This window comes from Rattus norvegicus, chromosome 17 (genome assembly GCF_021556685.1).
Source record: "Rattus norvegicus strain SHRSP/BbbUtx chromosome 17, alternate assembly SHRSP_T2T, whole genome shotgun sequence".
NCBI lineage: Eukaryota > Metazoa > Chordata > Mammalia > Rodentia > Muridae > Rattus > Rattus norvegicus.
The window spans coordinates 40,127,430-40,150,490 of NC_141550.1; the positions used below are offsets into that span (position 1 = coordinate 40,127,430).

A 23,061-nucleotide genomic window follows, 5' to 3' on the forward strand; every position below is an offset into this window, starting at 1 on the left:
CCCTGGAACCACGGCTTGTCTGACAGGAACACCATCTACCAGGTTCACCAAAACCAGAATCTCCATTTCCTTATGTTTCAGCCCAATTCTTCTCAAAACAGGCCACCGTACTTAGTGACTCCAGACAACTTTCCAGCAAACACGCAAATATTAACATCCTTCCAGTTGTAACGAAAACAGTGTGAAATCTAAATTCTTATGCTCAGAAGAGATCAGGGCAGCCCAAAGCCCAGTCAACTGGCTTAGGTCCTAGGGAAAATACCTCAGCTGCTGCTCCCCAGCCCACAGACAGGTCTGGAGAAAAGCTCGGGGGAATATGCTCACTCACCTGTGAGCAGAACAATGCACACAATGCACACAATGCACACAAAGCAAGAGGCAGAAACTCACTCTCGTTCCCTCTGCACAGAAAATGGACTTCGTGGAAAGCCTTTTCTCTTTCTTTGCTTGCTTCCCTAAGCACAGCATGAATATAAATAAGAAAACTGGGGCTAGATAAATCTGGGTTTTTTCCATTTAGGTTTATTGAAACAAATGTGTTTTTTAAAGAACCAGTGTACTCTTGCCTCTATGCCTTGCTTTCAACCAGCGGTGCAGCCCTTACAAAGAGAAAGGAGGAAGAGCTTGAAGAACCTAGGGGGCTAGCCTCCAGGACCACCTGTGAGACATTTAGCCTCTGGGCATGTCTGTGAGGGATTGTGTTGATTAGGTTAAGTGGGAAAGACCTAGCCTTGCTGTGTACACATTGCTAATTGGGCAGGGACCTTGAACTTCAAGAAAGATGCTGGGTTAGGTAGAGGGTTTCATCACTCTCCACTTCACGACTGTGATTGTGATGGACCGACCAGCAGCTTCAAATTCCTGCTACCTTCACTACTCCACCATAGTAGACAGACATGCCCTTGAACTGTGAAGCAAAACAGACCCTTTCTCTCTCAAGTTGGTTTTATCAATGGTGTCGGGTTGCAGCTGGAAGTAAGGCTGAGCTGTGAGCAGACAGCCTGGTTGGCAACTTTACATGAGCCACCCAAGTTTCAAACAATGGGGACTGGAAAAGCATTTATAATAACTCCTAAAAACCAGAGCCTACCAATGAGGGGAAGTGGTTGAGTTTGTTCCACATCTTCAATGGAACTGATTCAAATGACCCAGAGAATTTGTGATATGACACAGATTAGGTGTCATGGAGCCTGCAGGTCTTCCCTGCACCAGTGTCTATTTACCAGCATTGGTTTCTGCAATACCCAGTGAAGACGGGGTTGGATAAAGCATGGAAAGACAAAGAGATTGTCTGTGTCCAGATTTCTACTCTAAGATTCTCCTTAACACTAACTCTAACTCCCTTACCCTCACCCTAACCCATGGGTCTTGCCAACAACCCAGATACCTGCCCTTCTCTGTCCCCGAGTGATGGGACCACAGGGTACCATCTGCCATACCTAACTTGTTATGTGGATGCTAGAGCTCCAAGCCCAGGTCCTCACTTTGCACACCAAGCATGTTTCCATAGGTCTATCTTCTCTGCCCTGTGTTTACTGCCTTGTTTAAGCTGCACCACTCACTGCTCATCAACACTCACATGGGCTGACTAAACTTAGACTAACTTCTCCACAACTAATTTCTATGCTTTCCTCAGTGAGAAAGTCTGGTGTATTTTTACCTGAAGGTGTTACATAATATGACATACTACTAAGAGAAGGAATACAAATCTATCTAGAAAAGCAAGTCTCTTGCAGTTTACTGAATACAGAGAAGGACAAAATACGCACTTCTTCAAGGTCTCAAACCTGGGACACCCAGCTGATCGAGCTGCCTATTAATACAGCAAAGCTGAAGCTGGCCACCAGGTCCTCCCAGCATTCCTCAGTCCCTATTTGTCACAGGGTCCTCCTGGCTGGCATACCTAACAGGTACCCTAAACTGCCTAGGGCTGCCCTTCCCCCAGTTGCTCTTTCCTATATAATCAAGCCATTTTGCCATTTGGGCCCTTTTTGCCTTTTGACCTTCTGCATCTGCCTCTCCACTCTCCACTCTCCACTCTCCACTCTCCACTCTCCTCTCCTCTCCTCCTCACCTCTCCTCCTCTCCTCTCCTCCTCTCCTCTCCTTTCCTCTTCTCTCCTCTCCTCTCCCCCACCCATCTCCTTACATGGCCTGGCTCAAGGTCATGTTTACTCTGCACTTTCACAGATGTTTCTGTCTCTGCCTCTGTCTATGCTCTTCCTTATTTGTTTGTTTGTTTGTTTGTTTGTTTTACTCATCTGGTAGGGGAAAGAAAGTATTAGCTTCAACCAACTATTACATTCAATGGCATTCTTTTTTTTTCTTCTTTTTCCTCTTTAATCTGCTAAACATGCTTCTGAATTACAGCATCCCAGTCATCAATAAGCATAAATCAGGAGTCATTACGTCAGAAGGACATACTGGTCAGTCACTGATTCTCCCTGGTACTGCTTTTGTTGTAAGCACTCAGAGAGTAGCTGCCTTTAAATGGCTTGTTGTTGCAATTAGGTTTCCAGGTTACCAAACAGCAAACAACCTCAGGCAGATTCTAAAACCTGCTGTATGCACGGAATGATGAATTGCGATCTTCACACCCATAGGGAGTAGAATAATAAATCAAAGCAAAGGTCACCATGTACAACAGTGCTGGTTGAGCAACTTCCCACTAAAGAGTCACTGTGTCCAGCTTCAAAGAGAAGAGGAATTTCCTTGCTGAAACTATCTGACAATTTGGCCTTTGAAAAGACCACCAGGAAGAACACTTAAGAACTTTTACCCTGTAACTCCTTTGAGGGCGGGAATCTCTGCTCTGCTTAACGCTTTCTACCCACTTTCTTCTCTTCAGATTACCGTGGGCTGGTAGGATTGTGTCACTGAATTTGACTCCCTAGTATTTCTTTTCCTTTTCTATCCCAATCATAATTCAAGGAAAGGTAGAGACAAGAGGGCAGAGAACAACAGCAACTGCAAAGTAGAAAAACTACACTCACAGGAATATTTTAATTTGGCACTTTTGATCTAAATAAGAGAAGTTACAGCTGTGTTTAGTCAAGGTTTTCAGTTGTGTGATAAACCTTTAATCAGCATGGCAGGACCTGGATGTATTCCCAGCAAGGCTGAATTGCAGTTTTAGAAGCAGGGATTTTTCATGAACAGGAATTGCCACGAGAAGCAACTGGGGCCTTCACTCTAAAGAATATAATATATGTGGAGAAAGGAATGTCGACAGGAAAGGAAGTCAGGTGCTGGGTGTTCTTTCCTTGTTCTGTCCCATGTGATAAAGATGCACACTGACCCATCCAGTTCCCTTCTTCCATCTCTAGCTCTTCCAGTCAGCCTCTCTTTGACTTAAATGGCTACAGATATGATACCCACTCCATAAAATCTTGCCAGTGTTAACTGGAAGACACATAGAGGTTCTCCTAGTATGTGAAACTTCACACACTCCCTTCAACCAGCTCTTCAGCAAGCAATGAGCCATGGTCAAACACAATGCTAACAAACCCTTCTTAGATCAGTCTGTTTGGAGTGTCCTATATTGACTATGTCTGTTTGTAATGATCATGACCTGTCTCATATTGTAAGATGCTAAATGACCTCCACCCTCATTCTCACTAAACAGCCTACACCAGTAAATGAAGACAACAGGAAAACTTGGAAAAGAAGAGGGCTTGCCCTCTTCCCCCTCCCCCACCCTCTCCTCTCCCTTCTTCCCATAGCTCAGAGCTCCACAACCATTCTGTGATGATGACCAATCTACACAACAAAGAAAAAACAAACAGAAAAGACAGAAAAGGAAAAACAAGGGTCTATCCAATGGCCAACATCGGTTCTACTGCTATGTTAGTTTCCAGATGAGTCTAGCATGCAGCCTTCAAGTATTTCATTAAAGATCATGAAGGATAAAAAAGCCACTCTTCTGGGCCCTTTCTTAATTCCTACAATATCTATGAATAAAATACAGTGCTGTTTCTGCTACTAAGTTTTGGATGATTTATGATTCAACCTTAAAACTGGGTATCCTATCTTCCTCTCTTGTTTCTCTGATAAAGCAGCCTAATTAAAAGCAACTTAGGGGAGGAAACAATTTTTCAATTTACAAGCTTACGGTCCCTTGTACAGGGAAGTAAGGACAGAAACTCAAACAGGAAGTTGAGGCAGAAATCATGGAGGAATGTTGTTTGCTGACTTGTTCTGTGGTTCATGTTAATCAACTTCCTTATACAGCTCAGGACCTCCAGCCCAGGGAATGCTGCCACCTACAGTGGACTGGGCCCTCATATGCCAATTATCAATCATGTCAGAAATCAGTCCCTCATGGGTGTGAGAAGGAGGATTCATAAACCAATCCAATCTAAGCAATCCCTCAATAGACACTCCCTTCTCAGTTGACTCTAAGCTAGACACTGGAAAACCTTATGATGGTAATGCTTAAAGCCCAGACTGTCTGCAGCCATCTTTATGTATTAGGACAAGTCGTTTATTATTTATTATTTATTCAAATATGTACATGTGTATCTTTGTGCCAGAATCTGTTTTAGGTGCCAGGGCAATACAGAGATGAACATTAAAAAGGTATGATGGTCCAAATATCTTAGAGTTTACAGTCTTGAGGAAAAGATAGGCTTCATTTAACAATCCAACCACACCATAAAAAGTCAACTCAGAACTCTTCAGAACAAAACTCTGGGTGTTCCCACTAGTTAAAAACCCAAGCATGTAAAAGCACTAATCAGAAGATTAGGAGAGGAAGGCGTGAGCACTTCTCCAGGGTGCTGACCACTTGTATACATCAGCTTTGGGGTGGTTGTTGTTGTGGTTGTGGTTATTGTTGTGGTGGTGGTGATTGTGGTTGTTGTTGTGGTGGTGGTTGTGGTTGTGGTTATTGTTGTGGTGGTGGTGGTTGTGGTTGTTGTGGTGGTGGTGGTGGTTGTTGTGGTGGTGGTGATTGTGGTTGTTGTTGTGGTGGTGGTGGTTGTCGTTGTGGTTATTGTTGTGATGGTGGTGGTTGTGGTTGTTGTGGTGGTGGTGGTTGTGGTTGTGGTTGTTGTGCTGGTTGTTGTGGTGGTGGTGATTGTGGTTGTTGTTGTGGTGGTGGTTGTGGTTGTGGTTATTGTTGTGGTGGTGGTGGTTGTGGTTGTTGTTGTGGTGGTGGTTGTGGTTGTGGTTATTGTTGTGGTGGTGGTGGTTGTGGTTGTTGTGGTGGTGGTGGTTGTTGTGGTGGTGGTGGTGGTGGTTGTTGTTGTGGTGGTGGTTGTGGTTGTGGTTGTTGTGGTGGTTGTTGTGGTGGTGGTGATTGTGGTTGTTGTTGTGGTGGTGGTTGTGGTTGTGGTGGTGGTTGTGGTTGTGGTTATTGTTGTGGTGGTGGTGGTTGTGGTTGTTGTGGACTGGTGGTGGTTGTTGTGGTGGTGGTGGTGGTGGTGGTGGTGGTGGTTATTGTTGCTGTTGTGGTTGTTATGGTGGTTTGTGGTGGTCATTGCTGTTGTTGTGGTTGTTATTGTTGTGGTTGTTGTTGCTGTTGTTGTGGTGGTTGTTATGATGGTTTGTGGTAGTTGTTGCTGTTATTGTAGTTGCTGTAGTGGTGGTTGTTGCTGTTGTGTTTGTTTTTGTGATTGTTGCTGTGATGGTAGTTGTTGTCCTTGTGATTGCTGTTGTTCTTCTTGGGATAGCCCTGGCTGTCCTGGAACTTGCTCCTCTGTAGACCAGGCTGGCCTCAAACTCAGACATCCACTTGCCTCTGCCTATAGAGTGCTGGGATTAAAGTTGTGCACCAGCACTGCCCAACTTTGTTTAATCTGATATTGACAGACATGGTAAGCATTATCTTTTTCCTCATCTCCCTTTATCCCACTCACATAAAGTAACAAGAGTTACATCTATAATTCAGTGTATAGGTTTAAAAATATTAAAATAGAACAGAAAAGGATATCACCCAAAGTCCTTAAAATGAGGTTTTTAGCATACTAATAAACCCTAGTGTTGATCTGAAGGGGGGGCTAGGGGCAGAGGAAGGTGAGGGGAGGGAGGGGAGAGTGGACAGGAGAGAAATGAAGAAGAGAGGAGAGACTAAAGCTTCTGGTGACCTCAAAGAGGATGAGCCAATTGTCCAAGTATGGAAAGGGGTTGCTCCGATTCTGACAGGAAGAAGACAAGTTAGTTGGCTTCCTGGCCTCAGAGCTACTTCTTATTGCAATAAACAGCTCATCTGCAGCAGTTAATTTCCCACTGCTGTGACTAAAGCAGTTTAAAGTGGTAAGGGTTTATTTTAGCTGGGTTTTAAACATAGAGTCTATGGAGGAGGGAAAGCATAGAAGGAGCAGTAAGATCAGCTGATTGTGTTGCTCCTGTAGTCAGGCAACAGAGAGCAGACAATGAGGCCCTAGCAAGACAACCTCAAGGCCATCCTCTAGTGACTCACTTCCTCTAGCAAGGCTCCACCTCCTAAAAGTTGCCAACCTCCCAAAACAGGGCCATCAGCTAAGGCCAAGCGATCCAACACATGACCCAAGGAGGACATTTCACACTCAAACCATAGCAGGGATGAAATAAATTTCTGAAGCTTGGAAGTGGAGGCTGAAAGTTAGCTCGTCTGCAGCACAGAATGGTCCTCCCCAATCTTTCCTCCAGTCCAGCAAGTTATTTCATGTTCCCGATTACATGGTTGATATTATTCTAAACTTCTGGTCAAAAGAGTTAAAGTAACCAAATGGCCTTTAGTATGAAAAATTTTATCAATGGTTCCTGGCTTAGTATCCCCGTCTGTAATCTCTTCACACACAATAGTAAATTTCCATGTAAAAATACTTCAGTGTCCCGTGGGAGTCCTTTCTAAGCAGACATGCCAAAGCCATTTCAAAGACTGCAGTGGAAACATTCAACATAAATATCTAGTCCTATAGGGAATATAAGCCATGGCCAAAAAGAAAAAAAAAGCCAATTAAGACGACAACCAGTGAACTAGTCTATGGGGGGAGGGCGGCAATGGGGGGAGGGTTGGGAGGGGAACACCCATAAGGAAGGGGAGGGGGGAGGGGGATGTTTGCCCGGAAACCGGGAAAGGGAATAACACTCGAAATGTATATAAGAAATACTCAAGTTAATAAAAAAAAAAAAAAAGAAAGAAAAAAATATTAAAAAAAAAAAGACGACAACTAAAATAGCTCTAGGCAAAACTGTCACTAACAACTTGTTAGAGGGCACTGAAGTAATCGAAAGAAAACCATGCCCCTGTCTAGACTCACTTCCCAATGTTCAGTCTTCCTTTTACATTTTCTTTCTATCATGATCCAGTCAAGTATGGCAAATTTAAAGACCTTCACCCAACTTGGCACTCCTTCCACAGCAAAGAGACTGAGTGATCACCTTCAATTTAAGTCCTTCTAGCTTGGCTAGAAATGTGTCCCTTCACACAAGGCCAATAAGAATGAGCAGGTCTCTCCAACTGTGGGCTCAGCAGTTTGTTCCATAAAGCAGGAGTGGTGACAACCCGGCTTCATCCAAGGCTGCCAGAAAGGTTTAGTTGGGTAACCCAGGTAAAGGACTAATACGTAGAACAGAAGTTACATGTGCTGATAGCCAAGTCCCAGGTGTGCAGAGCCTCCGACAATGTCTATCTTTCAGTAGTAGGTGTGTTTTTTCTGATTGTCTTTGTTATCAAAAACACCAAGAGTGGCCAGACAACAGAATAGATGCCATTAGTCCCAGCACTCAGAAGCTGGAGGCAGGCATGTCTCTGTGAGTACAAGGCCAGCACAGTCTACATACTGAGTTCCAGACCAGCCAAGAGAACAAAGAGAGAGGCCCTTTCTCAAATGTACAAACAAAAGCAACCCTTCTGTCTATGACTGGAAATATCATTTGTACAGTTATTGTCTTTGATAGTGTTACTTCTGCTGTAATGAGACACCATGACCCAAATAAACTTATGGCTTAAGCTTTCATCATTGAAAGGAAGTCAGAACAGGAACTCAAACAGTGCTGGAACTTAGAATCAGGAGCTGATGTAGAGACCATGGAGGGTTGCTGCTTACTGGCTTGTTCCTTGTGGCTTGCTCAGCCTGCTTTCTTATAGACTCCAGGACCACCAGCATAGGGATGACACTACCCACAATGGGCTGAACTTTCCCCCCATCAACCACTAATTAAGAAAATACTGTACAGACTTGTGTGCAGCCTGATATTTGGAGGCATTTTCTCAGTAGAGGCTCCCTTCTCTCAGATGACTCTAGCTTATGTCAACTTGACATAAAAATAGCCAGCACACTAAAAGCACACAAAAAATCAATGACTCCTACTGATATTCTTCTATACTCATAGATCAGCATGTTATCCAGCCTTCATCAATCAGAGAGGCTTCCTCCTGCAGCAGACAGGAACAGATGGAGAGACTCACATCCAGACAACACAAACACACACACACACACACACACACACACACACACACCACACAGACAACACAAACACACACATGAGAGAGAGAGAGAGAGAGAGAGAGAGAGAGAGAGAGAGAGAGAGAGAGAGAGTTAGTTCTTGGCACACATGTCTCCATCAAATCCCTCCTCAGAGCTCAGGGAACCCAAGGGAGAGGAGGCAGAAAGAGTATAAGAACCATGGGGCATAGAAGACAGCAGGATTACAAGGTCTTCTGAATCCAGAGCACCTGATTCACCCCTGAGGCGTCTCCTGGCTTTCAGCCTCACAGTGGTGACAAGAGAGATTGTGTCCTCTCCCTGCTGAAACCCCATCAACAGCTTCTAGCTGGCTTTAGGGAAAAGTTTATTGTTTATTTACTTATTTATATTTTTAACATTAAGTTTCTTCCCATTTCTCAAGCCCTACCTCTCACACCACTCTATCCCCGCCATGCTGATTCTGTCCTTCCTACAAAGGCCTTTGTGCAGGAGAGGATGTCTCTTCCACTCTGAGTGCTCTTCCTCCACCCTGCTAACAGGGCTCAATAAAAGTATCAGTTCATCAAGGGAGTTGCTGAGGACACTGGGCCTCTAGCAGCTGCCCTCCAGCACCCTGAGGGTGAGTTTAGGCTGAGAAGGCTGGGTGGACCCTGGTCAGCCTTCCTCATTATTGTAAACCCCACTCACACAAGGCAGGGCACATAACATTTTGTAAAACATGGAAGACCAGTTACATTAGGATGTGGGATCTGAACTAGCAAGGATGGGAATGAAACCTCATAAATCTTTGAAAGCCCCAAATGCCTGTCACTAGAAGAGAGAAGCACAATGCTATTATATCGGCGCCATTTATAATTTCCTAGAGAGAGAGGTTCCCATTAAACATTGAGCATTGCAGCAAATGTGCTGAGTTGATTCTGTTGTCTCTTTCCCACAGCCCTGGCCACTCAGAGTTTTGCCCCCGCTAGCAGGTGGGCTGAGATTGACTTTATTTCAACAAACAAACATCCAAACTATGTAATCATGGGATGATATCTTAGCTGGATCTAGCTGGCTGCTCACAAGGGAGTCTCTCATGATGGTATGTGGGAATTTTCACTGTTGACCAAGCCAGACATTAGGTCCACAGCTGCATATTTGTGATGAAACCAACTAAATGGAAGTCGATGGCCCAGCTCTGAAAGCAGCACCCACCTCCCCCACTAGTAAAGGAGCATGGTGGAGCCTGTTTTACACAGTAAGAGATGATACACAGCCTGCTACTTTAAAGATGTGGTCTTTGGTTGTTTCTCCAGGGTAGTGACCTATCCAGGCTTTAGGCCCCTTTGTAAGCTGTAAGGAGCAGCACACATGAAGGGCAGAAGATATGGAGGACAAACTGAAACTGGAGACTGAGTAATCTAACTCTTTCTTTATGTATCGGATTTCTCGTTACTTGGAACAACGTATTAATGTAAGCAAGAATAATACAAGCTCTGATGTGCATGTCTGCCAGTTTCATGGGTAGCAGATTTATCTACAATGATGTCCAAATGCAAAGAGGATTGCAAATGTTTTAAATCAGTGTCAGACACCCTGCCTACCGGCCAGACCCAAACCACCAATGGACTAGCTTTGAATAGAGTTGCTGAGCATTACTGGGGCATTGTGTTTTCACTCAGTTAGTATTTCCCAGGTTAACATAAACATTTTTCTGACCCCACAGCAGCATCATGGTGCGAGTATGATCACACACAAAATATGTAAATATAAAAATCATTTTAAGGTTGCTGCCGCTGCAGAGAGCCCCTGGGCAGCACGCCACGAGCGAACCTGAGCCTCGGGACCACAGGTAAGACCAAATTTTCTGCTGCAAGAAAGCTGCCTTGTGAGCTTGGGACACACGGAAGCAGAATTTCTCTAGGACCGGGCATGTTCTGTGTTTACCGGAAGTCCCACACCCCCGGATCCCGGCCCGCAGCAGCTCTCTGCTCCCAGACCCGGTGAGAGAGAGACCCAACCGCCTGGTCAGGTGGGCACTCCTGAGGCTGCAGAGCGGAAGAGACCACCAACACTGCTCACCCCTGCCCATATCCCTGGCCCAAGAGGAAACTGTATAAGGCCTCTGGGCTCCCGTGGGGGAGGGCCCAGGAGCGGCAGGACCCCTGCCTGAGACACCGCCCAAACCTGATAGAAACAGACCAGATAAACAGTTCTCTGCACCCAAATCCCGTGGGAGGGAGAGCTAAACCTTCAGAGAGGCAGACAAGCCTGGGAAACCAGAAGAGACTCCCTGCACACACATCTCGGACGCCAGAGGAAAAAGCCAAAGACCATCTGGAACCCTGGTGCACTGAAGCTCCCGGAAGGGGCGGCACAGGTCTTCCTGGTTGCTGCTGCTGCAGAGAGCCCGTGGGCAGCACCCCACAAGCGAACTTGAGCCTCAGGACCACAGGTAAGACCAAATTTTCTGCTGCAAGAAAGCTGCCTGGTGAACTCAAGACACAGGCCCACAGGAACAGCTGAAGACTTGTAGAGAGGAAAAACTACACGCCCGAAAGCAGAACACTCTGTCCCCATAACTGACTGAAAGAGAGGAAAACAAGTCTACAGCACTCCTGACACACAGGCTTATAGGACAGTCTAGCCACTGTCAGAAATAGCAGAACAAAGTAACACTAGAGATACTCTGATGGCGAGAGGCAAGCGCAGGAACCCAAGCAACAGAAACCAAGACTACATGGCACCATCGGAGCCCAATTCTCCCATCAAAACAAACATGGAATATCCAAACACACCAGAAAAGCAAGATCTATTTTCAAAATCATATTTGATCATGATGCTGGAGGACTTCAAGAAAGACATGAAGAACTCCCTTAGAGAACAAGTAGAAGCCTACAGAGAGGAATCGCAAAAATGCATGAAAGAATCGAAAGAATCCCTGAAAGAATTCCAGGAAAACATAAATAAACAAGTAGAAGCCCATAGAGAGGAGACACAAAAATCCCTGAAAGAATTCCAGGAAAACACAATCAAACAGTTGAAGGAATTAAAAATGGAAATAGAAGCAATCAAGAAAGAACACATGGAAACAACCCTGGATATAGAAAACCAAAAGAAGAGAAGGGAGAGGCAAAGATTAAAACAGAGACTGAAGGAACACCCATTCAGAGCCTGCCCCACATGTGGCCCATACATATACAGCCACCCAATTAGACAAGATGGATGAAGCAAAGAAGTGCAGACCGACAGGAGCCGGATGTAGATCGCTCCTGAGAGACACGGCCAGAATACAGCAAATACAGAGGCGAATGCCAGCAGCAAACCACTGAACTGAGAATAGGTCCCCCGTTGAAGGAATCAGAGAAAGAACTGGAAGAGCTTGAAGGGGCTCGAGACCCCAAAAGCACAACAATGCCAAGCAACCAGAGCTTCCAGGGACTAAGCCACTACCTAAAGACTATACATGGACTGACCCTGGACTCTGACCCCATAGGTAGCAATGAATATCCTAGTAAGAGCACCAGTGGAAGGGGAAGCCCTGGGTCCTGCTAAGACTGAACCCCCAGTGAACTAGTCTATGGGGGGAGGGCGGCAATGGGGGGAGGGTTGGGAGGGGAACACCCATAAGGAAGGGGAGGGGGGAGGGGGATGTTTGCCCGGAAACCGGGAAAGGGAATAACACTCGAAATGTATATAAGAAATACTCAAGTTAATAAAAAAAAAAAAAAAAAAAAAAAAGAAAACCAAAAGAAGAGACAAGGAGCTGTAGATACAAGCATCACCAACAGAATACAAGAGATGGAAGAGAGAATCTCAGGAGCAGAAGATTCCATAGAAATCATTGACTCAACTGTCAAAGATAATGTAAAGTGGAAAAAGCTACTGGTCCAAAACATACAGGAAATCCAGGACACAATGAGAAGATCAAACCTAAGGATAATAGGCATAGAAGAGAGTGAAGACTCCCAGCTCAAAGGACCAATAAATATCTTCAACAAAATCATAGAAGAAAACTTCCCTAACCTAAAAAAAGAGATACCCATAGACATACAAGAAGCCTACAGAACTCCAAATAGATTGGACCAGAAAAGAAACACCTCCCGTCACATAATTGTCAAAACACCAAACGCACAAAATAAAGAAAGAATATTAAAAGCAGTAAGGGAAAAAGGTCAAGTAACATATAAAGGGAGACCTATCAGAATCACACCAGACTTCTCGCCAGAAACTATGAAGGCCAGAAGATCCTGGACTGATGTCATACAGACCCTAAGAGAACACAAATGCCAGCCCAGGTTACTGTATCCTGCAAAACTCTCAATTAACATTGATGGAGAAACCAAGATATTCCATGACAAAACCAAATTTACACAATATCTTTCTACAAATCCAGCACTACAAAGGATAATAAATGGTAAAGCCCAACATAAGGAGGCAAGCTATACCCTAGAAGAAGCAAGAAACTAATCGTCTTGGCAACAAAACAAAGAGAATGAAAGCACACAAACATAACCTCACATCCAAATATGAATATAAAGGGAAACAATAATCACTATTCCTTAATATCTCTCAATATCAATGGCCTCAACTCCCCAATAAAAAGACATAGATTAACAAACTGGATACGCAATGAGGACCCTGCATTCTGCTGCCTACAGGAAACACACCTCAGAGACAAAGACAGACACTACCTCAGAGTGAAAGGCTGGAAAACAACTTTCCAAGCAAATGGTCAGAAGAAGCAGGCTGGAGTAGCCATTCTAATATCAAATAAAATCAATTTCCAACTAAAAGTCATCAAAAAAGATAAGGAAGGACACTTCATATTCATCAAAGGAAAAATCCACCAAGATGAACTCTCAATCCTAAATATCTATGCCCCAAATACAAGGGCACCTACATACATAAAAGAAACCTTACTAAAGCTCAAAACACACATTGCACCTCACACAATAATAGTGGGAGATTTCAACACCCCACTCTCATCAATGGACAGATCATGGAAATAGAAATTAAACAGTGATGTCGACAGACTAAGAGAAGTCATGAGCCAAATGGACTTAACGGATATTTATAGAACATTCTATCCTAAAGCAAAAGGATATACCTTCTTCTCAGCTCCTCATGGTACTTTCTCCAAAATTGACCATATAATTGGTCAAAAAACGGGCCTCAACAGGTACAGAAAGATAGAGATAATCCCATGCATGCTATCGGACCACCACGGCCTAAAACTGGTCTTCAATAACAATAAGGGAAGAATGCCCACATATACGTGGAAATTGAACAATGCTCTACTCAATGATAACCTGGTCAAGGAAGAAATAAAGAAAGAAATTAAAAACTTTTTAGAATTTAATGAAAATGAAGATACAACATACCCAAACTTATGGGACACAATGAAAGCTGTGCTAAGAGGAAAACTCATAGCGCTGAGTGCCTGCAGAAAGAAACAGGAAAGAGCATATGTCAGCAGCTTGACAGCACACCTAAAAGCTCTAGAACAAAAAGAAGCAAATACACCCAGGAGGAGTAGAAGGCAGGAAATAATCAAACTCAGAGCTGAAATCAACCAAGTAGAAACAAAAAGGACCATAGAAAGAATCAACAGAACCAAAAGTTGGTTCTTTGAGAAAATCAACAAGATAGATAAACCCTTAGCCAGACTAACGAGAGGACACAGAGAGTGCGTCCAAATTAACAAAATCAGAAATGAAAAGGGAGACATAACTACAGATTCAGAGGAAATTCAAAAAATCATCAGATCTTACTATAAAAACCTATATTCAACAAAATTTGAAAATCTTCAGGAAATGGACAATTTCCTAGACAGATACCAAGTATCGAAGTTAAATCAGGAACAGATAAACCAGTTAAACAACCCCATAACTCCTAAGGAAATAGAAGCAGTCATTAAAGGTCTCCCAACCAAAAAGAGCCCAGGTCCAGACGGGTTTAGTGCAGAATTCTATCAAACCTTCATAGAAGACCTCATACCAATATTATCCAAACTATTCCACAAAATTGAAACAGATGGAGCACTACCGAATTCCTTCTACGAAACCACAATTACTCTTATACCTAAATCACACAAAGACACAACAAAGAAAGAGAACTTCAGACCAATTTCCCTTATGAATATCGACGCAAAAATACTCAATAAAATTCTGGCAAACCGAATTCAAGAGCACATCAAAACAATCATCCACCATGATCAAGTAGGCTTCATCCCAGGCATGCAGGGATGGTTTAATATACGGAAAACCATCAACGTGATCCATTATATAAACAAACTGAAAGAACAGAACCACATGATCATTTCATTAGACGCTGAGAAAGCATTTGACAAAATTCAACACCCCTTCATGATAAAAGTCCTGGAAAGAATAGGCATTCAAGGCCCATACCTAAACATAGTAAAAGCCATATACAGCAAACCAGTTGCTAACATTAAACTAAATGGAGAGAAACTTGAAGCAATCCCACTAAAATCAGGGACTAGACAAGGCTGCCCACTCTCTCCCTACTTATTCAATATAGTTCTTGAAGTTCTAGCCAGAGCAATCAGACAACAAAAGGAGATCAAGGGGATACAGATCGGAAAAAAAGAGGTCAAAATATCACTATTTGCAGATGACATGATAGTATATTTAAGTGATCCCAAAAGTTCCACCAGAGAACTACTAAAGCTGATAAACAACTTCAGCAAAGTGGCTGGGTATAAAATTAACTCAAATAAATCAGTTGCCTTCCTCTATACAAAAGAGAAACAAGCCGAGAAAGAAATTAGGGAAACGACACCCCTCATAATAGACCCAAATAATATAAAGTACCTCGGTGTGACTTTAACCAAGCAAGTAAAAGATCTGTACAATAAGAACTTCAAGACACTGAGGAAAGAAATTGAAAAAGACCTCAGAAGATGGAAAGATCTCCCATGCTCATGGATTGGCAGGATTAATATAGTAAAAATGGCCATTTTACCAAAAGCAATCTACAGATTCAATGCAATCCCCATCAAAATACCAATCCAATTCTTCAAAGAGTTAGACAGAACAATTTGCAAATTCATCTGGAATAACAAAAAACCCAGGATAGCTAAAGCTATCCTCAACAATAAAAGGACTTCAGGGGGAATCACTATCCCTGAACTCAAGCAGTATTTCAGAGCAATAGTGATAAAAACTGCATGGTATTGGTACAGAGACAGACAGATAGACCAATGGAATAGAATTGAAGACCCAGAAATGAACCCACACACCTATGGTCACTTGATTTTTGACAAAGGAGCCAAAACCATCCAATGGAAAAAAGATAGCATTTTCAGCAAATGGTGCTGGTTCAACTGGAGGGCAACATGTAGAAGAATGCAGATCGATCCATGCTTATCACCCTGTACAAAGCTTAGGTCCAAGTGGATCAAGGACCTCCACATCAAACCAGACACACTCAAACTAATAGAAGAAAAACTAGGGAAGCATCTGGAACACATAGGCACTGGAAAAAATTTCCTGAACAAAACACCAATGGCTTATGCTCTAAGATCAAGAATCGACAAATGGGATCTCCTAAAACTGCAAAGCTTCTGTAAGGCAAAGGACACTGTGGTTAGGACAAAACGGCAACCAACAGACTGGGAAAAGATCTTTACCAATCCTACAACAGATAGAGGCCTTATATCCAAAATATACAAAGAACTCAAGAAGTTAGACTGCAGGGAAACAAATAACCCTATTAAAAAATGGGGTTCAGAGCTAAACAAAGAATTCACAGCTGAGGAATGCCGAATGGCTGAGAAGCACCTAAAGAAATGTTCAACATCTTTAGTCATAAGGGAAATGCAAATCAAAACAACCCTGAGATTTCACCTCATACCAGTGAGAATGGCTAAGATCAAAAACTCAGGTGACAGCAGATGCTGGCGAGGATGTGGAGAAAGAGGAACACTCCTCCATTGTTGGTGGGATTGCAGACTGGTAAAACCATTCTGGAAATCAGTCTGGAGGTTCCTCAGAAAATTGGACATTGAACTGCCTGAGGATCCAGCTATACCTCTCTTGGGCATATACCCAAAAGATGCCTCAACATATAAAAGAGACACGTGCTCCACTATGTTCATCGCAGCCTTATTTATAATAGCCAGAAAATGGAAAGAACCCAGATGCCCTTCAACAGAGGAATGGATACAGAAAATGTCGTACATCTACACAATGGAATATTACTCAGCTATCAAAAACAACGAGTTTATGAAATTCGTAGGCAAATGGTTGGAACTGGAAAATATCATCCTGAGTGAGCTAACCCAATCACAGAAAGACATACATGGTATGCACTCATTGATAAGTGGCTATTAGCCCAAATGCTTGAATTACCCTAGATCCCTAGAACAAACGAAACTCAAGACGGATGATCAAAATGTGAATGCTTCACTCCTTCTTTAAATGAGGAAAAAGAATACCCTTGGCAGGGAAGGGAGAGGCAAAGATTAAAACAGAGACTGAAGGAACACCCATTCAGAGCCTGCCCCACATGTGGCCCATACATATACAGCCACCCAATTAGACAAGATGGATGAAGCAAAGAAGTGCAGACCGACAGGAGCCGGATGTAGATCGCTCCTGAGAGACACAGCCAGAATACAGCAAATACAGAGGCGAATGCCAGCAGCAAACCACTGAACTGAGAATAGGTCCCCCGTTGAAGGAATCAGAGAAAGAACTGGAAGAGCTTGAAGGGGCTCGAGACCCCAAAAGCACAACAATGCCAAGCAACCAGAGCTTCCAGGGACTAAGCCACTACCTAAAGACTATACATGGACTGACCCTGGACTCTGACCCCATAGGTAGCAATGAATATCCTAGTAAGAGCACCAGTGGAAGGGGAAGCCCTGGGTCCTGCTAAGACTGAACCCCCAGTGAACTAGTCTATGGGGGGAGGGCGGCAATGGGGGGAGGGTTGGGAGGGGAACACCCATAAGGAAGGGGAGGGGGAGGGGGATGTTTGCCCGGACACCGGGAAAGGGAATAACATTCGAAATGTATATAAGAAATACTCAAGTTAATAAAAAAAAATCATTTTAAAAGAAAAATGCAACATAATCAATTGTTCTTTGGAGAAGAAAAAAATCTCCCTACAAAGCCTTGGTAGCATCTTATACATGTTAGAATTATCACGACCTCTACATTGACCTAGCTTGTCTTATAAAGAAATGCTTCTCACAAAACAGTTTTTGCTGAGACGAGGGATGGTCTAATGAGCAGAGAGAGGCTTCCACTGCTGTTAGATGAATTTATAGTGTTCTTTTACTCTTCAATAGATTAGTGTGCCCAAGTCTGCTGAGCAATCTGCAATGATTTCCTAGAGTTAAAGAAAAAGCTGTTTAACCCTTTCGTGTCTGCCCCTTTGAACTCTCCTGAGAACTCAGAATACGCAGGTAAAAATTAGTGAGCTCAGTCACAGGGTCCCCATGCCTTCTAATGGCATGGTTAATAATTATGCTCAGCTTAATGTCTAGAATTCCAGTCCCAGCCAAGCACTTTAAGTAGCAATTTCATGGTATATTTCATTAGAGATCATGCCTAATGATTAAACTGAACTAGGCAAGTCTCAGTAATGATATTTGCCATCTGATGGACATTCATCCAAGCTGGTGACTCAAGCCACAGCTCAGGTCCTCACACGTTTCCAGAAAGGCAAAGTTTTGCAGTTGCAAATGCTTTCTTCCTTCCTTTTGTCCCACCTCCTGGTACCCACCATGTTCCCCACATAACTAAGGTTACCCAGATTCTCATAAAGAAAACTCTAAAGTGAGCTGGGTATGTCTAAGATGGTTCAGCAGCATGATTTTTGCCACAGAGTGCTGCCATGCCTTACAATGGCCTTCACTGGGGTCTAAGTTCGGCTCCTAAGAAGCAGATGGCTCAGCAAAGCAGTGGGAGAACCCAGGTGTAGAGCACTATTTACTCATCAACAGGTCACTTAGAGGAGGACAAGCCCAACCCTCCCTCTTCATGCTTGTCTACTGGTCATCAGGGCTCCTCTACCAGTGGATGAGGATCAGCAGAGAGAGAGAGAAAAAGGGAGGGAAGGAGGGAGAGAGAGAGAGAGCTCGGGCAAACAGGCTCTTGATTTTAAAAGAGTCAATGTGGGGAAAAAATTACCTTAACTGGGCTGCTGAGGTGGCTCAAAAAAGGCGCCAGAGTATAATCCCCAGATCCATGTGAAAACCACCTTCTGCAAGTTGCTCTTTGACCTCCCCGCAACACAGAGACACCATATAATAAATAAATTAATCTATTTAAATAATAGCAAAATCTTTACTGATCTACAGTGTGTGGATCATTGAGACTCGAGGAAACAAAATGAAGCCCTAAACTATTCTGGGTTAGAACCAGCAGGAACACATAAGGGGAGGGGTCAGGAAAGCTGTGGGAGGGAAGAGAGAACAAAGGGTTCATTCACAAGTGTGAGCAAAAGCTGGAGCCTGGGCCGCCATATCTGAAGGAGGGCGAGTGTAATGCTGATTTTCAGCAGAAAATTCTACATTCCAAAATGCCCTCCAGTTCCATAAAGCAGTGGTAAATGCCACTGACTTGGGAGAGGGTTTATGTCAATGTCATGAAGAGGACTTTGTTTCTGGGTTGATGGCATACTAAACAGCCATAGGAATCATGATGGGTCACACACTCAAACCCATACTTCAGAGGCAGCAAGGCCAGAAGAAGGTGTGACCATGGCATATTCATCCTATGGGAATTCACAAGAGACCTACGGAACAATATTCAATCTTCTCAAAGCTGCAGTGAGCCACAACCCAGACACCATCCACATTACAGCCAATCAGTAACCACATGTGTGTAACCTTTGGAAATTTATATGAATTTCCCAGGACTCAATTATTTCTTGCTCCTCAAATATCAGTCCCTTTATTCTCTGATATAATATATTATAATATAACATATTTCATCTAAATTTTAAAAATTCAGAAACTGTGCTTCTGGCTGCAAAATGTGTTCCTGCACAGGAGGCTCCGATGCACATGTTTAGGTGAACCGGGTGGACTCAGCTAGAAGCAATAAGATCGTACAGTTGACTTGGTGTGGCAATGGACAGAGCTGGAGAAAGTCACAGGACGCTGAGAAAGAGGGTTGAGGCTCTGTGTAGGGCTTTGGTTCTAATGAAGGCCTCTGAGGAGGAGCTAAAGAAAGTAGACATCAATTCTCTGATTGTTGTTTCCCAGGTGAGATGGGAAGAGGGTATTCACTGAGAGTGACTGTGAGGCCAGGGTGATTTAGCAATTAAAATATGGGGCAGCGAAGCTGTGTGTCAGTATGGTCAGGAGAAAGGCAGTGTCGGCACACCCGGGCCCTGAACGCACCTCGAAGCTGCCGCACAGTGTGGGAGACAGAGCTTCCTGGCAGTGCCCAGTCTTGTGCCTGCCTAGCATCTGAACCTGGCCGACACAAGGCTACCTACACATCCTTCCAAGCCAACTTTCACCCTTTTTTCCAAACATACGTTTTTATTCTTTCAGAGACAAATATTAATTTATTCTATGATTTATACAAAGAAATATTTTTAAGATCTTAATAAAGAAATTGGTCAAAATAAAACTCATATAATAAAGCATGTATCAAACCATGAAAACTTTGCCTACACTTCCCCAGGCCTCTAGGCACACCTCTAGCCAGGTGCATAAGCCTCTGGAAGACCATAGTTAATGTCATGGTTGGGATGGAAATGTCCCCCATGTGCTTGTGTCGTGCTGTTGGAGGAGACTGTGGATCACTTAGGAGGTGAAGAACCTATCTCAAAGAAGTAGGTTGGGGTAGGGGTGGGGGTTATACCTTGAGTTTTATAGCTTAGCTGTTCCCTGTCCCAGGAGATTTGAGATGAGAGGGTCCTAACCTCTTGTTTCTGTGGGTGTAGAACCACCCACTCCCAAGCCTTCTATACCATGCAAGAGGAATCCTCTCAAACAGTAAAGTGAGACGACTCCCTTTAAGCTACATCTTCTGCTGTATCTGGTCACAGGACACAGAAAGTAAGTGACATGGTTGTCTTGTTTGTCTCTTACCCAATTCTAACCTCCTACTGAGCCACACCATCAAGCATTTGGTTTATAAGACACACTCGAAACTGCTCCAAGGACATCCAAGTACTCTAGTGTTAGGGCACCGGTTCTCTAACTCTCTATACATTGTGAGCTATGGCCCCTTTATGTTAAAGAGACTTGGACTCAAAGTAACTATTTACAAATGAATGCCACTGTCTGGAAGACCCTCTCTACAGATGGGACCAGAGGAACAGGGGTAAGGAGTGACATTCACATGTAGGTCAGAACAGATGGAAGCTTCTATCAGAAGGGTCCACAGATAGCTTCATAGCAACACAATAGTCCGGAGAGAACAATGTAACACAAACTGTCTCTAAATTGTATCACCATCCTAGTTGGTTAGGTACTATTACTGCAGTGTAACACCATGATCAAAGCAACTTGAAGAAGAAAGGGTTTATTTGTGCTTACAACTCTCAGACCATACTTCATTGCTGAGGGAAGTCAGAGCAGGAAATCAAGCAGGGCAAGAACATGGAGGCAGGGGCTGATGCAGAGGCCATGGAGGAATGCTGCTTACTGGCTTGCTCTTCATGCCTTGCTCAGCCTGCTCTCTTCCAGAACCCAGGACCACCTATCCAGGGATGGTACTACCCACAATGGGCTGGGCCCTCACACATCAATCACTAATCAAGAAAATGCCCTTCAGGCTTCCCTACTGCCTCTGCCTTATAGAGGCATAGAGGCATTTCAAGTGAGGTTCCTCTTCTGAAATGACTGTAGCTTGTGTCAAGTTGACATAAAACCAGCCAGCACAGCAGCAATGTAGAGGAATAACTGCTGTTCTAATGTTGCATCAAAAAAGAACCCTGGGGCTAGAGAGGTAGTTCAGTGGTTAAGAGCACTTGCTTTTCTACAGAAGGTCCTGGTCTGGTTCCCAGCACCCATGATGGACAGCTCATGGTCATCTGTAACTCCATCTCCAGGGCATGTGACACTCTTGGTCTCTGAGAACGCCAGGCATGCATATGATGCACACACATATGCAAGCAAGCAAACACTCATAAAAATACAAATAAATATTTTTTAAGATAAAATCCATGGGGCTGGGAGATAGTTCAGTTGGAAAAATGCTTGCCAACACTCACTCACTAGGCTATGGGCACAGGCCTACAACTCTGATCTTCCTGTTGTGCTAGATGTGCAGCACCACACGCAGCAAACATCAGTCTCAATGAATCTGTTGCACACCTGTTCCACCTTACTAGGTTCAATGCTTCCACCACAGAGACGGAAGCTCACGCTATTGAGGAATTCACACCTCTCAGACTCTACAGCAGACATCCATGTTCCAGCACCAATTGTATCCAAGGTGGCCTATTTCAAACAAGTGTGGATAGATTTCTGTCCAGAACTAATCTACTAATCTGTTCTTTATTTCCACTCAGGATAGCTATTAAAAGTGTTCAGTCTTTAGACATGATAATAAAAAAAAACCCAACCAGAAAGCCAGAATGTGTACCATTCTGCTTTAAGCTTTAAAGTCCATAACTTTCATAGACAATTAACGTGACATGCATTGAAAAATGAAAAAGATAGACAAAATAATATTTTAAGTAAGATCTGAAAATATCACCTCTTCCATAAACCATTCAGTGAATATTTGTTGAATAATGAATGTAACTTCACATTCTTCAAATACTGCAATTAGAGTTTATCTTATGTGACTTTCCTGGAGGGATCTAGTTGGCCTTGTTACATGCTTAAGTAGAATGAGAGAAAATACTGTGAACAGTCTCTCTGGAGTCTGGGCTTTGGATAGGAAGAACTGCTTTTTTCTATATGGGCAATACTGGATCTAGGGAATGTGGAATAGAAAGAGTGTCTACCTGGGCTAGTGAGCAGAGTCCAGTCTGATCTACCTCTTTCTGCGCCTCACTGAAGCACTTCAGGCAGAAACGTTAAGTTCAAGGGAAGCCTAGGATACAATAGCTTGAGACTAAGCTTAACAAAACCTTATCTGCAACATAATAACTAACCAAGTAAATAAGGACAGGGAATGTAAGGCGGCAGCAGAGCACTTAGCGTGTGTAAGTCCTTGGGTTTAAATCTTAGCACAAGAAAAAAAATTAAAACTGAAAACGAAACAGATATTTTTGAGCCAGGCACGGTGGCACACACCTACCTTTACCCCAGTGCTCGGGAGGCAGAGGCCAGCAGACCTCTATGAATTTCAAACCAGCTTGATCTACAGAGTGAGTTTCAGAACAGCCAGAACTATGTAGAGAGGCCTTGTCTCAAAGAAACCAAAAATAACGACACAACACGGCAAGGGTTGTCTTGTTGGAAAGCCTCAGACTGGAAGACTGACCCTGGCTGTTTCTGACAGGTAAGCTGTAAGAATGTAGGCCAGATGCCTTATGGACTCTGAGCAAAGATTTGTCCAGCATAATCAGAATCTTCTCAACTGAACAGGGAGACTTGTCTGGGTATCATCTAGAAACACGAAGCTAGAAAATGGGAAAATAAGAGAACGTTTCATCTGATCCTGAATACCTGAGCCTATTATCTCTTCATTTCTGAAAGCAGACCAACAAAGAAATGACTGCTT

The 23,061-nt window shown here is 43.5% G+C and overlaps 1 protein-coding gene across 3 annotated transcripts in view; it reads right to left on the bottom strand.

The window, feature by feature from the left end:
• Dcdc2a (doublecortin domain containing 2a) overlaps nucleotides 1-23,061 on the bottom strand; it is a 172,124-nt gene that overhangs the window by 142,731 nt on the left and 6,332 nt on the right.